Below are 11,623 nucleotides of genomic sequence, written 5' to 3'. Positions count from 1 at the left end.
ACGCGACGGCCCTGGCGGCCGGACTATAAACGGCCTCCAACATCAGAAAACATGACTGGTCATTATGACCACAGACACGGTTAGACAAGTCCGGTCGCCCGGATAAAACTGAACCAGGGCACCGTATATGTAATCCCATAGCGGACACCAGGGGCTATAAATATTTAATGCAGCCCCACACTTGGCTCAACCTTACTGGCAGGCCAACATCTTACACTTTTATTATCCATCGCATACTTACGTTATACTCTCCTACGAGTTTTCTTTTTTCCACAGACAATGTTCATGCGATACCCTTCGAGGATACGGCACAACGGAGACAAAGGCGCAGACGTGCAGCAGGGCCCCGTTCAACATGTTTCTTTTTAGATTAGGCCCCTGTGTAAACCTTTTCTACTGCCTCTTGTTGTTTAATCATCCCATGGGTTCCATACCCACAGAGGATACTGCCATTATCGGCATTTCGCCACGACAGATTAAACACACGTACCTGGAAATTTAGGGTTTATAATAGGCTTTCGTCAGCCTGTTTTTTTTCTAAAAAGACCGAATACCTTCGGGAGTGTTCGGCGTCACGAGTTTGGCCTTATATGCATCAGCTCCGAATCATGTCTTTGGTCAAATGTTGGGTTTGCCCGACTCTTGGGTTTGCCGCCTTATGTTCCGTTATTATCGGCTAAGGCGGCCAAAGGAGAACTACTGCGATTGTGCCCTAGTTATTCCGGATGAGCACCTTAGTAGAGAAAGCTGAAAGCTGACTGTCATGATACAGCGAGAGACTGTTCAACCACTCGAAGACTCACCGAAATCTTTAGGATTCCTCCGCATTAACGAAGGGCCGTTTCCCGGCCACGTACATATGCACCCGTATTCGGATGCACGCGAAGGTACCAGGGGCTACATAGTAGCCCCACCGTTAGACCCCCATGGCTAAGCGAAAGTGTTACAGCTATATAGTTCGGTTGCCTAGTTCGACGTGCGATCACCTCCTTAATGGACCAAGACGTTGGATCAAGTGTGATTAAGCATATTTTTTGCAAACACCCCCGCATTGTATGCATGGGGGCTGAAGCCAACGACTGCTAACTTTCAGATTGCTCATATTTATATAAGAACGGCCGCAAAGGGGACACAATCATACTTCCGGGCAAAAAGTATAAATATAGCCTCATAATCAAAATAAACATTGTTTTTACAATGATTCGACTTATCACTCGAACAAGACATTCTTCGAGCACTGCGCCTCTATTAGGCGGGCACCTTCTGTGACCTGCGCCAAGTAGTGCTCGACCGGATATTGACCTACCGCCGGATCCTGGGTCGCTATAATGGTGGCCTCCATATTCGTCCAATAGGCTTTAACGCGGGCAAGAGCCATTCGTGCACCCTCTATGCACGCCGACCTCCTCATGGCGTCAAACCGAGACACGCCCCAAGGAATTTCTGCACCAAGCCAAAGTAACTGTCCGGCTTAGACCCCTTTGGCCAAAGATGGTCTATTACAGACCACATTGCAAGCCCGGACAACCTGTGAAGCTCCGCCACAGCAGCCACCTTCTCATTTAGCGGCAGCGGCCGAGTGGGGGCATTGAATTGTGACCAGAAAAGCTTCTCCACTTCCTTATCACCTTGACCCTCAAAGAACTTGGCAGCGTCAGCTGTACTATTCGCCAAGTCCGCATATGCGTCTGCAGGACTCCAGCGTCCAGCCAGGGGAGCATACTTCGGATCCGAAAATTTCGTCCGCAGTAAGTAGGAGCCCCCAACCATGATTTTGTCGGCCTGTTGGAGCTCCTCCCGCATACCCCGGATCACGGTCCGCATCTCTTTGGTGGCATTAAGTGCCTTGTCCAGCTCGGCCGAACTAGCCTTATTCTCCTTTTCAAGGAGTACATACCGGTCGGCGACATTTTTCAACTCCACAACCATTTCGGCTATATTTTCCTCGCTTCGGCAATGAGCAGCCTGTTCGCCTCTCAATTCTTTGGTCGCCTTTAGGTTAGCCGCATTGCTAGCCCGATCTTGTTCCTTGGCCTGAGCAAGTTCCGCCCTCAGGGCTTCGACGGCAGCAGCACCATCAGCTGTACTATTTGCCAAGTCCGCATATGCGTCTGCAGATGAAATCTTCGTGAGTACCATGCTCATTAATGAGCGGTGCTCCTCTGAGAGCGCGGCTCGCTCCAGAAGGCCTATCAGTATGTCTGGCCGGACGTCGAACTATGCCGGACCCTTCTCGTCGCCCCCGTGGGAGCCAAACGCTCCGGGCTCAGGGAGACTGACGCATTAGCTTCCGGCCTCGGCAGATCTGGACTCCTCCGTGACGACACCTCAATGTCGCCTGCTTCATGAGGCGGAGAGGTAGGTGGGGTCTCACTCTCCATCATCTCCGGAGGAAGATCCCCCGAAGACGAACTCCATTGAGAAGAGCTGCTCGCCGGGCTGCAAAGGATGAAGTCCCAGTTATGTTTCTTGGAGAAAACCATACCAACGATTAACTTACAGCTCGGTGGAGGGCTGGCTCGTTGGTGGGCACGACGTGGTGAGGATGCCCATTGCAGCAGAGCCCCCTGGGGATACCTTCTTCCCTTGCATGGGCATCTCTCCCTCCAAGTCTTCGGAGGTGGCCCTCTTCCTCTCGCGTGGGGAGGAGGCTTTAGCCTCCCCTTCCCGACTATCCTCCTCATGGGAGGTCACGAGTCCCCCGGTTTGGATGCGTAGTGTGTGAAGTTCGGCTTCACTGCCCTTTCCTTCACCTTTTCCTGAGGGGATTTTGCTGAGCACCCGGCCAAGCATCTTGGCAATGGTTGGACCAGGCAAGCCTTCAGGAAGTGGCGCCGGACACCTGATTCTCTCCGCCTTGTTGAGCCATTCCTTGCCACGGAGGGTTTTTCAGAATAATGGTTATGATAAAGATAAACGAAGTGTCCGGCTTTAAGGTTACTTACTTGGGCATCTAGGTGGTTGCAGCTTAGGCCCGCATCCTTGGTGGTGTCCGGACACTTTACTTGTGGTCTGAAGAATAATTTACACATCCCTTCGAGCTTCAGGCCAAAGAAGTGCTTAATAGTCCGTGGACCCTCCGGATTGAACTCCCACATCCGGAGAGGCCGGCATTTGCATGACAACATCCGTCGGATTAACATCACTTGAATTATGCTGACAAGATTTATGTCCCTCTCAATAAGCTCCCGGATGCGATTCTGCAGTACTGGTACATCACCAGCGGGCCCCCAATTCCGTCCTACGTCGGTCCAAGAGCCAACTATGACAAAGGGCCCGAGTGGAACTCGGGGGCGGCTACCCACTTTGTGCCTCTGGGAGCCGTAACGTAAAACCACCTCCTTTGCCATACATCGGATACTTCCGGGAAAGAACCCTCTGGCCATGGGGCATCGACGTTCCTGCTTATTATGGCACCTCCGCACTCCGCATGTCGCCCCTCGATCATCTTCGGCTTCACATTGAAGGTCTTGAGCCATAAGCCGAAGTGTGGGGTGACGTGGAGAAAAACCTCGCACACAATAATGAACGACGAGATATGGAGGATAGCGTCTGGAGCCAGATCATGAAAACCCAACCCATAGAAGAACATGAGCCCCCTCCCAAAGGGGTCGAGGGTGAGGCCCAGGCCTCGAAGGAAGTGGGGAACAAACACAACGCTCTCATTTGGCTCCGGCGTAGGGATAACTTGCCCTGGAGCAGGAAGCCTGTGCTGAATATCGGCAGTCAGGTATCCGACCTCCCTGAGCTTCGTAATGTCCTCCTCTTGGATCGAGGAGGCCACCCACTGGCCTTTTGCATCGGATCCGAACATGTTGGAGGATCTGGGGTGTTGGAGCTTAGGTCTTGGGTGTTAGAACTCGAGGTGCGGGAAGGAGCAAGGGAGGTGGAAAAGAGGCATAGGCCTCGACCTCTTTATAAAGGGGTTGAATATCAAGAGTCCTCAGCGTGACCGCTTGAGACTTATTCAAAAATACACAGAGTCATACCAATGGTTGTCATGGGGTCACACACGCCCATATTGATGGGGGATCCCGTAATAAGAGGAACACGATCTCTGCTTTGGCAGGACGTGCCAATAAAACTGCCTCGCAACGCGAGTCGAGGTGGGGCGGGAAACGCCGGTTCGTGTTGGACCAGGCCACGATGCAAGGGCATGATGTACAAAGATTGTTAGCAGAACGGATCTATGCTATGTTCCCTACAATTGTATGTGAAGATCATCTTGCAGAGTCGGACACTATTCATCATAGCAGATACATTGGGTTATTCGGAGATGGAACCTGCCTTGCAATGTTGAAGACAAGATTGCGCACTGGACTCACCGTCATTGAAGCCTGGTTCAGGGGCTACTGAGGGAGTCCTGGATTAGGGGGTATCCGGACATCCAGACTATATACATCGTCCGGACTATTTAAGCGTGAAGATACAAGACTCAAGACTCCGGCCCGTGTCCGGATGGGACTCTCCTTTGCATGGAAGACAAGCTTGGCGATCCGGATATTATATTTCTTTCCTTGTAACCGACTCCGTGTAAACCCTAGCCCTCTCCGGTGTCTATATAAATCGAAGAGGTTGGTCCTTAGAAGGCCGATCACAATTACAGTCATACCATCATAGGCTAGCTCCTAGGGTTTAGCCTCTATGATCTCGTGGTAGATCTACTCTTGTACTACTCATATCTTCAATATTAATCAAGCAGGAAGTAGGGTTTTACCTCCATCGAGAGGGCCCGAACCTGGGTAAACATTGTGTCCCTTGCTTCCTGTCACCATAAGCCTAAGACACACAGATCGGGACCCCCTACCCGAGATTTGCCGGTTTTGACACCGACAGTCGTCTCCCTGCCTCTTTGGCGAGGGGGTGCGGGTTGGTGTTCGGCTTGATATGCCGTTTTATCCCGCCCACGTGGTGTTCGGTCTGGTTGGTCTGCATGATTATACTTCAACGGTATTGGCTCAAGGGCTTTGTCGTCAAGTTGTGGCAGCAGCTTGCCCTTAGGGTAACTTTTAACAGGTCACCGATGGCCGTATTCCTCAGCGGCCAGGACCTTAGTCCACCTTTCGTTCAGCGTGTATTGCTCGGCTTTGAGCTGCTGCTTCTTCTTCTTCATGCGCCAGGATGTGGTAATGAGCTATCCTTTGAAGCATTCTTGGTGGAGGGGTTCCTCTGGGACAATGAAGTCTTCGTCACCGAGGATAACCTCCTCTTCGGATTCTGGCATATAGTTGCTGTTCTCCACATCTTCGTTGTCAGCATGTCCAGGGCTATATTCGCCCTCTTCCCTTTTGTCCTGTTCGGACATGGGCTTGACAGGGTATTTGGGATCTTCAGCATCGTCCGTAGTCTCATTATCTCCGGTGTCGGTATTGCTATCCCTCGCCCGACGCGATCGTGAGCTGCGCTGCTGACGTCGGTGCTTTGGTGGTTTATCAATGGGTTTGTCCTCATCTGGGCTCGGGTTATCCTCGTCATTCTTTTTATCCGGAGTGTCCACCATGTACACATCGTAGGTTGAGGTGGCCGTCCAACGCCCCGTGACGGGTGGGACTGGGCTTGGTTCAGTGTCGGCATCATTGTCCATGCCGTTGATGTCTTCAGACGCATAGTCCAACATGTCGGTTAAGTCCTCGACAGTGGCTATCAAGTGGGTGGTGGGTGGCGCATAAAATTTCCCGCTCTCGACCCCCAGCCTGAGCTGGGCACAGTTCGGAGGCAAAGCCTCCGTGATGGCGAGAGACTGCATTAAGTCCAATGCTTCATCTAGGAGCGAAAGTGGGGCCAGAAACTGCGGATCCGCTGGGCTGAGTTTGGCATGGGACACCTGATCGGCAGTTCGGTATGGTTGCCCAGAGCCAAGTCTAAGATTGCATCTGGGTTTTTGGTCGGGAGTTCCATAGGGGGAAGAAGTCCGGCGGGGCTCACGCCCCCGTCTTCGGACAATGAGACCTACCCCGGATCTAAGGCCGAGGTGGGCATGGGTGTTGACCCCTGGACGGGATCTAACAGGGGATCCGAAGAGCCTCCTTGGCCGTGACACAGAGTGGCAGCCAGGGCTGCGAACCCGTCGAAGACCAGATCTCCTCAGATGTCAGCAACATAGTTCATGTTTCCAAACCTGATCTGGTGGCCGGGGGCATAATTGTCGACCTGCTCGAGGCGGCCGATTGAGTTGGCACGAAGCACAAAGCCACCAAACACAAAGACTTGCCTAGGGATAAAGGTTTCCTTGGACGCAACATCATTGTTGATGAAGAGGTGACCCATCGATCCTTCTGTCGACGATACAGCAGAGCTCTCAATGAAAGCACCAATGTCGGTGTCAAAACCAGCAGATCTGGGTAGGGGGGCCCAAGTTGTACGTCTGAGGACCAATCGTAACTATGGAGAAAGGACACAGTGTTTACCCAGGTTCGGGCCCTCTTAATGGAGGTAAAACCCTACTCCTGCTTGATTATATTCGAGGGTATAGGGGTTACAAGAGTTGATCTACCTCGATATCGATTCGGCTAACCCTAAATTAGCTAGCCTAGCAATGTTGTGATCCTGCCTCTGATCTACCCTCCGGCTTATATAGACACTAGAGGGGCTTAGGGTTGTACATAGTCGGTTTTACAGAAAGGAATAACATATCCGGACACCTATACTTGCCATCCACGCATATGAGAGTCCCCTCCGGACACGAGATATAATCTTCTATCTTGTATCTTGACGTCCCATCAGTCCGGCCTACATCAATAGACCGGACGCCCGAGGACCCCCTAGTCCAGGCCTCCCACACCCCCACGAGGCTCATGTCGTGGAACGCCAAGGGCCTTGACTAGGGGTCCTAGACGGAGGTGCAGACACTGCAAACGCGCATTACCAACATGCTGGGCAAGAACGTCAGTCTCACCAATGTCGTGCAGATCATGCTCTTCCGCCGCATTCTCCCCTGCCAGCGTCAGACTTCCCCCATGTGGGAGTTCAATCCGGAGGAGCCGCGGACCCTGCATCACTTCCTCAGCACGACGCACATCGGAATATGGAAGCTGCTTTTCAAGGTGCAGAAGAGCTGGCCCATGGAGACCGAAGATGTCGGTCTTGACACCGAGAATCCGGCCACTCCAATAAGTGGTAACCTCTCCGAAGACATGTCCAGTCTATATATTCGATCAATACGAATCTTATCAGCCTACCTTTTTACAGGGCTAGACAAAGAAGGCGGAGCGGATCAAGAGAACAGCTCCGTTGCCCGAAGACCCAGTCACTCCTCAGCTAGAGGAGATGCTAGTCCCGACGCCCTACCAAGTGCCGAAAAAGAAGAGCAAGAAGAAGGGAAAGGGGCCCAAGGGGGGGCCCCGCCCCAAAGGTACTTCAGATGCTATATCCGGAGAAATCGAGGCTGGAGGGGGCGATGCCAAAGAAGAAGAAGATCACCCTCTCAGTTAGTTCGAACTCAGAGTCCGAACACAGCCCAAGGAGAGCCCCCAGGGTTAAGCCCCTGGCCGAATCATATGTATCGAAAACTTTACTTGTTCAGCTTCTACTTACCCGCCTTTGTTAATATAAATTGTATCTTTACTTGCATCTCAGACTTCCGCGCGATGTCCCGAACCCCTCGTCTTCGTCAGGGAAGTCCCTGGCGCCTGAAGAGGCAGAGAGTGATGGAGCATCGTGAGCTCTCTCCCCCCTGCCATGGAGGACACCGAGGTGTTGTCCCAAAGGACCTCTCTTGGTCAAGGAGGGGCGGACGAGGCCGTCCAGAGGGCGCCCCAGGGTAATACCTTGGATGCTGCAGACTAGGGCACGACGACCCCCATGACCACCGAGGGTGGGGGGCCTCAACAGTTCGGGCCCTTGCTGAACACCATCCCGGAGACCAATGTGGCTCCGGGTTCGGATCAACACCCTCCTTCGACGGAGGGGAGAGGAGCAGCAGCTCCATCGACGACCTTTGTTAATCCAGAGGCCGCTCATACTCTGGAGGAAGCGCTGCAACGTGCTTCCATCATGGAGGAGCACCGCACCCTGATGGGTGCGGTTATGGAGAAAGTTTGGTCTGCGAAAAGTGGACTGAACGAAGCCTTCAAAAGCCTACTAACGGGCTTTGATGTATGCGATGTAATTTTATAACAAGTTTTTTGTGTGCAAGGTTGAACCCATGTATAGACAGTAGCCCTTATACTCTGTCCGGATTGGAATAATCCAGTCGGAGGATCCCAAAATAAGTTAATAATGCATCATGCTATCTCGCTGGATAGACAACTATGCTGGCCGCTACTACCCAAGCCGCAGAGGTTTTCGAGCTTAATTGGAAACTTAGATTAGCCGATGAGGAGCTCGACCGCGTCAATAAGCGGTTTGACAAAACGCAAGGTATGCGGCACTATTACATACCCAAAGTGATATGTGTGCTAATTCTTTAAATTTACTGAGTTTTATGACTTGACTCATAGTTGGCGCAGCCGGGGTCGAGTCCCTCAAGAGCGCTCTTGCCGAAGCCAAAAAGGAGGCGGAGGCGAGCAGGGGGTCCGCTGACAAAGCGGCCAAGGAGTTGGAGGTGGAGCGAACTGCCCGCCAACAACATGAGGCGCGGGTGGGCGAGGTCGAACAGGTGCTCAAGGACGCCATTACCAAGTGCATGTCCTTGGAGCAAAAGAGTACGGAACAAGCCTCCGAGCTCACCAAAGCTCTCGAGAGCATGGAGGAAGCCCGGGTTGAAGCCCAGGGCGCTCGCTAGGAGATCCAAGAGGCGAGGCAGATAGTGGCTGGTACGACCTTTCTTCTGCAGAGTAAATATACAAGTAAGAGATACATCTTGCTGACCCGAGTTTGGAGTTCTTCAGGTGTGGCACCTCGGCTCAGAGAAACCGGAACGCCCCATATTCCAGCCCAAAGATCGAGGAGAAGTCTCTGGAATACGACACTGCTTGACATAGAACAAATCAGCTCCTATTACAAGAATAATAATACACGGGTCTGATGTTACAAAGAATTACATCAGCACGGCGACACTACGCCTGCGATACTACACTTGCTCTATGCTAGCAGTGGAACAACTCGAAGCAGCGGAAATCTTCTAGTAGCGGAACAACGACGAAGGTGGTGAACTCCACTCTGCAGGGACTCTGGCTGGGACACGATCTAGCTCGCATGCACGGAAACCATGACAAGCAATCAAGCAATCACGACATCACCTGCAATCTGGCATGACACGCCAGGTCAGTACATTGAATGTACTTGCAAGATCACAACAACCAAAAGCACCTTGGCAAGACAACAACATAACATTAAGCAGGTTAATTAAATTTACAGCTACCCTGATATAGCAGCAACTACTAAGCATGATATGAAGCTACTACAATACTGATAAATCACCATCTCTCAAACCGTGATCCTTACAGCGATCACAACCACGACCAATATTTTGCCTCAAACCGTGATCCTTACGGCGATCACAACCACGACCATTAACTGGCCCGTGATCCTTACGACGATCACCACCACGACCAATATTTGGCCCGTGATCCTTACGGTGATCACAATCACGACCAATATTTGGCTCGTGATCCTTACGGCGATCACAACAACGACCAATATTTGGCCCGTGATCCTTACGGCGATCACAACCACTCTGTACTCCTCAAAATATCCACATCTAAATCACCTAGAAGTCATTCCGTCACGTGAGTGTTGATCGAACGGTGTGACCTAGTACGAACCCATGCCCATGACCGAGGACGCGGCTAAGTCATGGGTGGCCCCGTGTCTACCACAAGACACAACGACCACCATCATGGCCCGATCCACTCTGGGACCCGCACACAAAATCAAACTACAGGCACACAAGGCTTATGTCCACCTACCTGATCAGGGTAGCGCGCGCCCATAACATTCCCTAGTTGGAGGCACCGACCAGAGGCACGACAATAGACCGCATTAGGGTTGTCCCATACCGGCGAATGTGGTTGCACTGGAAAAGTACGGTTCGGCGGCACCTGACCAACTTAATGACGGAATTTATCCCCAAAAATATAACTGATAACTGATATTCCGATATCAACTGTCAAACTATAATCCAAGTCATAGCAATATCCAACAAATAATCCAAGCATAATATCATCATACCAAAATACTCCGAGGATATCATAACACTACTATCATGATGAATCCGAAACAATAATCCTACTACTCCCATAACAAGAATAAAGCTATCCAGCTAAGATCCACATGTAACCATCATCTCCGAAAATAATACTCCAAGCAACAGAACATCAACTAGCATCATGAAAATAATCATACTAACCACTAATAATCCAAAGGTAGCATGATATCCAAAGTAATACTCCAAGAATATAATCACATATATCATCATGGAAATAATCATAATACCAGCCACTAACTCCAATGGCAACATGATACTCATCAACTACAAACATAACTCCTAGTAATCCAAACCATAGCATGGCATCCACAAGATCAAAATAATACTCCAAGAAAATGCCACACACAGATCACAAGTAGCTAAAGCAATATTTTAAACAAGTTCAAATAAGTGAAACCATGTCACTGCATTACAGTGATGCAAATGGAGGGTGTGGCTTGCCTGGGGTGGAAGAAATCATCGGGAGAAAGTGCGAGAAGCTCGCGGAAAGAATCACCGGAAATCATTCTCTCTCGAAGGGGGCAGATTAAGGGCAGGGGCAAAATTTTCATTTTTAGTATGTCAAAACATAATGAAAGTGACACCAACAGAAAGGGATCGACAAAACAAAGAAGTGAGCGTTGGTTTCACCTTAAACGGAGTTACGATTGCGGAGTTATGAGGGTTTGAAGTTCAAGGACTTTTCTGCAAAAATAATATTCATAGTCGTGTCCCTGAGTGGATAAGGCAGAAGCGCAAAGTTAGAAATACGCTTTCAGTCAGTGAAAACGTAAAATGGAAATACGCCTTCACTTACCTGACGTGGCGGGGGCTGGTCAACGCGTGTGGCTGCCAGGTGGGGTCGGGGCTGGGCGGGTCCCGCGGGGCGGGGCCCATCACTTATCCATGTGGGCACCGAGCGGGGTCAACGCCGAGTGGCTGACCAGGGGGGTCCACAGGGCGGTGGGGCCCACCTGGCCGGCCTTCTTCCTCCTCCCGCCTGGACGCATCGCGCCGAGCAGGGGAGCTCACCCCGATGAGGCTCGCCGGCGATCCCGGCCACCATACGGGGCGTGCAACCTACCGACGAGCTCAACATGACGAGGCGGATCCAGTCAGCAAGGAAACGGATGCCGAGGAGGATCGGAGCGACTATGGTGTGGACTCCGGCGGAGATGGCCTCGGGTGGGGTCGGGCTGCGGGGTTGCGGGGCACTCCGGTGAGTGGCAAGTAGGTGGGGAGGGTCAGGGGATCGACGGGACTCCTCCGGTGGTGGTGGAATAGAGGGAGCGGCTCGCCATTGCCGGAATCGTGGAGGACAGAGACGGCGACCATTGGGGGGCTCGGGAGCTCCTGGAGCTCAGTGGAGTGGTCGGGTGGGGCTAGTGGAGGTGCAGGAGGCCAGTGGTGAGGTTGAGAGGCCTCGGGGTGGGCTATAAATAGGCGGGGCGAGGGAGGCCGAGCCAGTTGCCGCCATGCACGTCCGGCCGAGGCTCT

Source organism: Triticum dicoccoides, chromosome 4B (genome assembly GCF_002162155.2).
Source record: "Triticum dicoccoides isolate Atlit2015 ecotype Zavitan chromosome 4B, WEW_v2.0, whole genome shotgun sequence".
NCBI lineage: Eukaryota > Viridiplantae > Streptophyta > Magnoliopsida > Poales > Poaceae > Triticum > Triticum dicoccoides.
The sequence above is the reverse complement of the archived record's forward strand: the minus strand, read 5'-3'. Positions refer to the sequence as shown.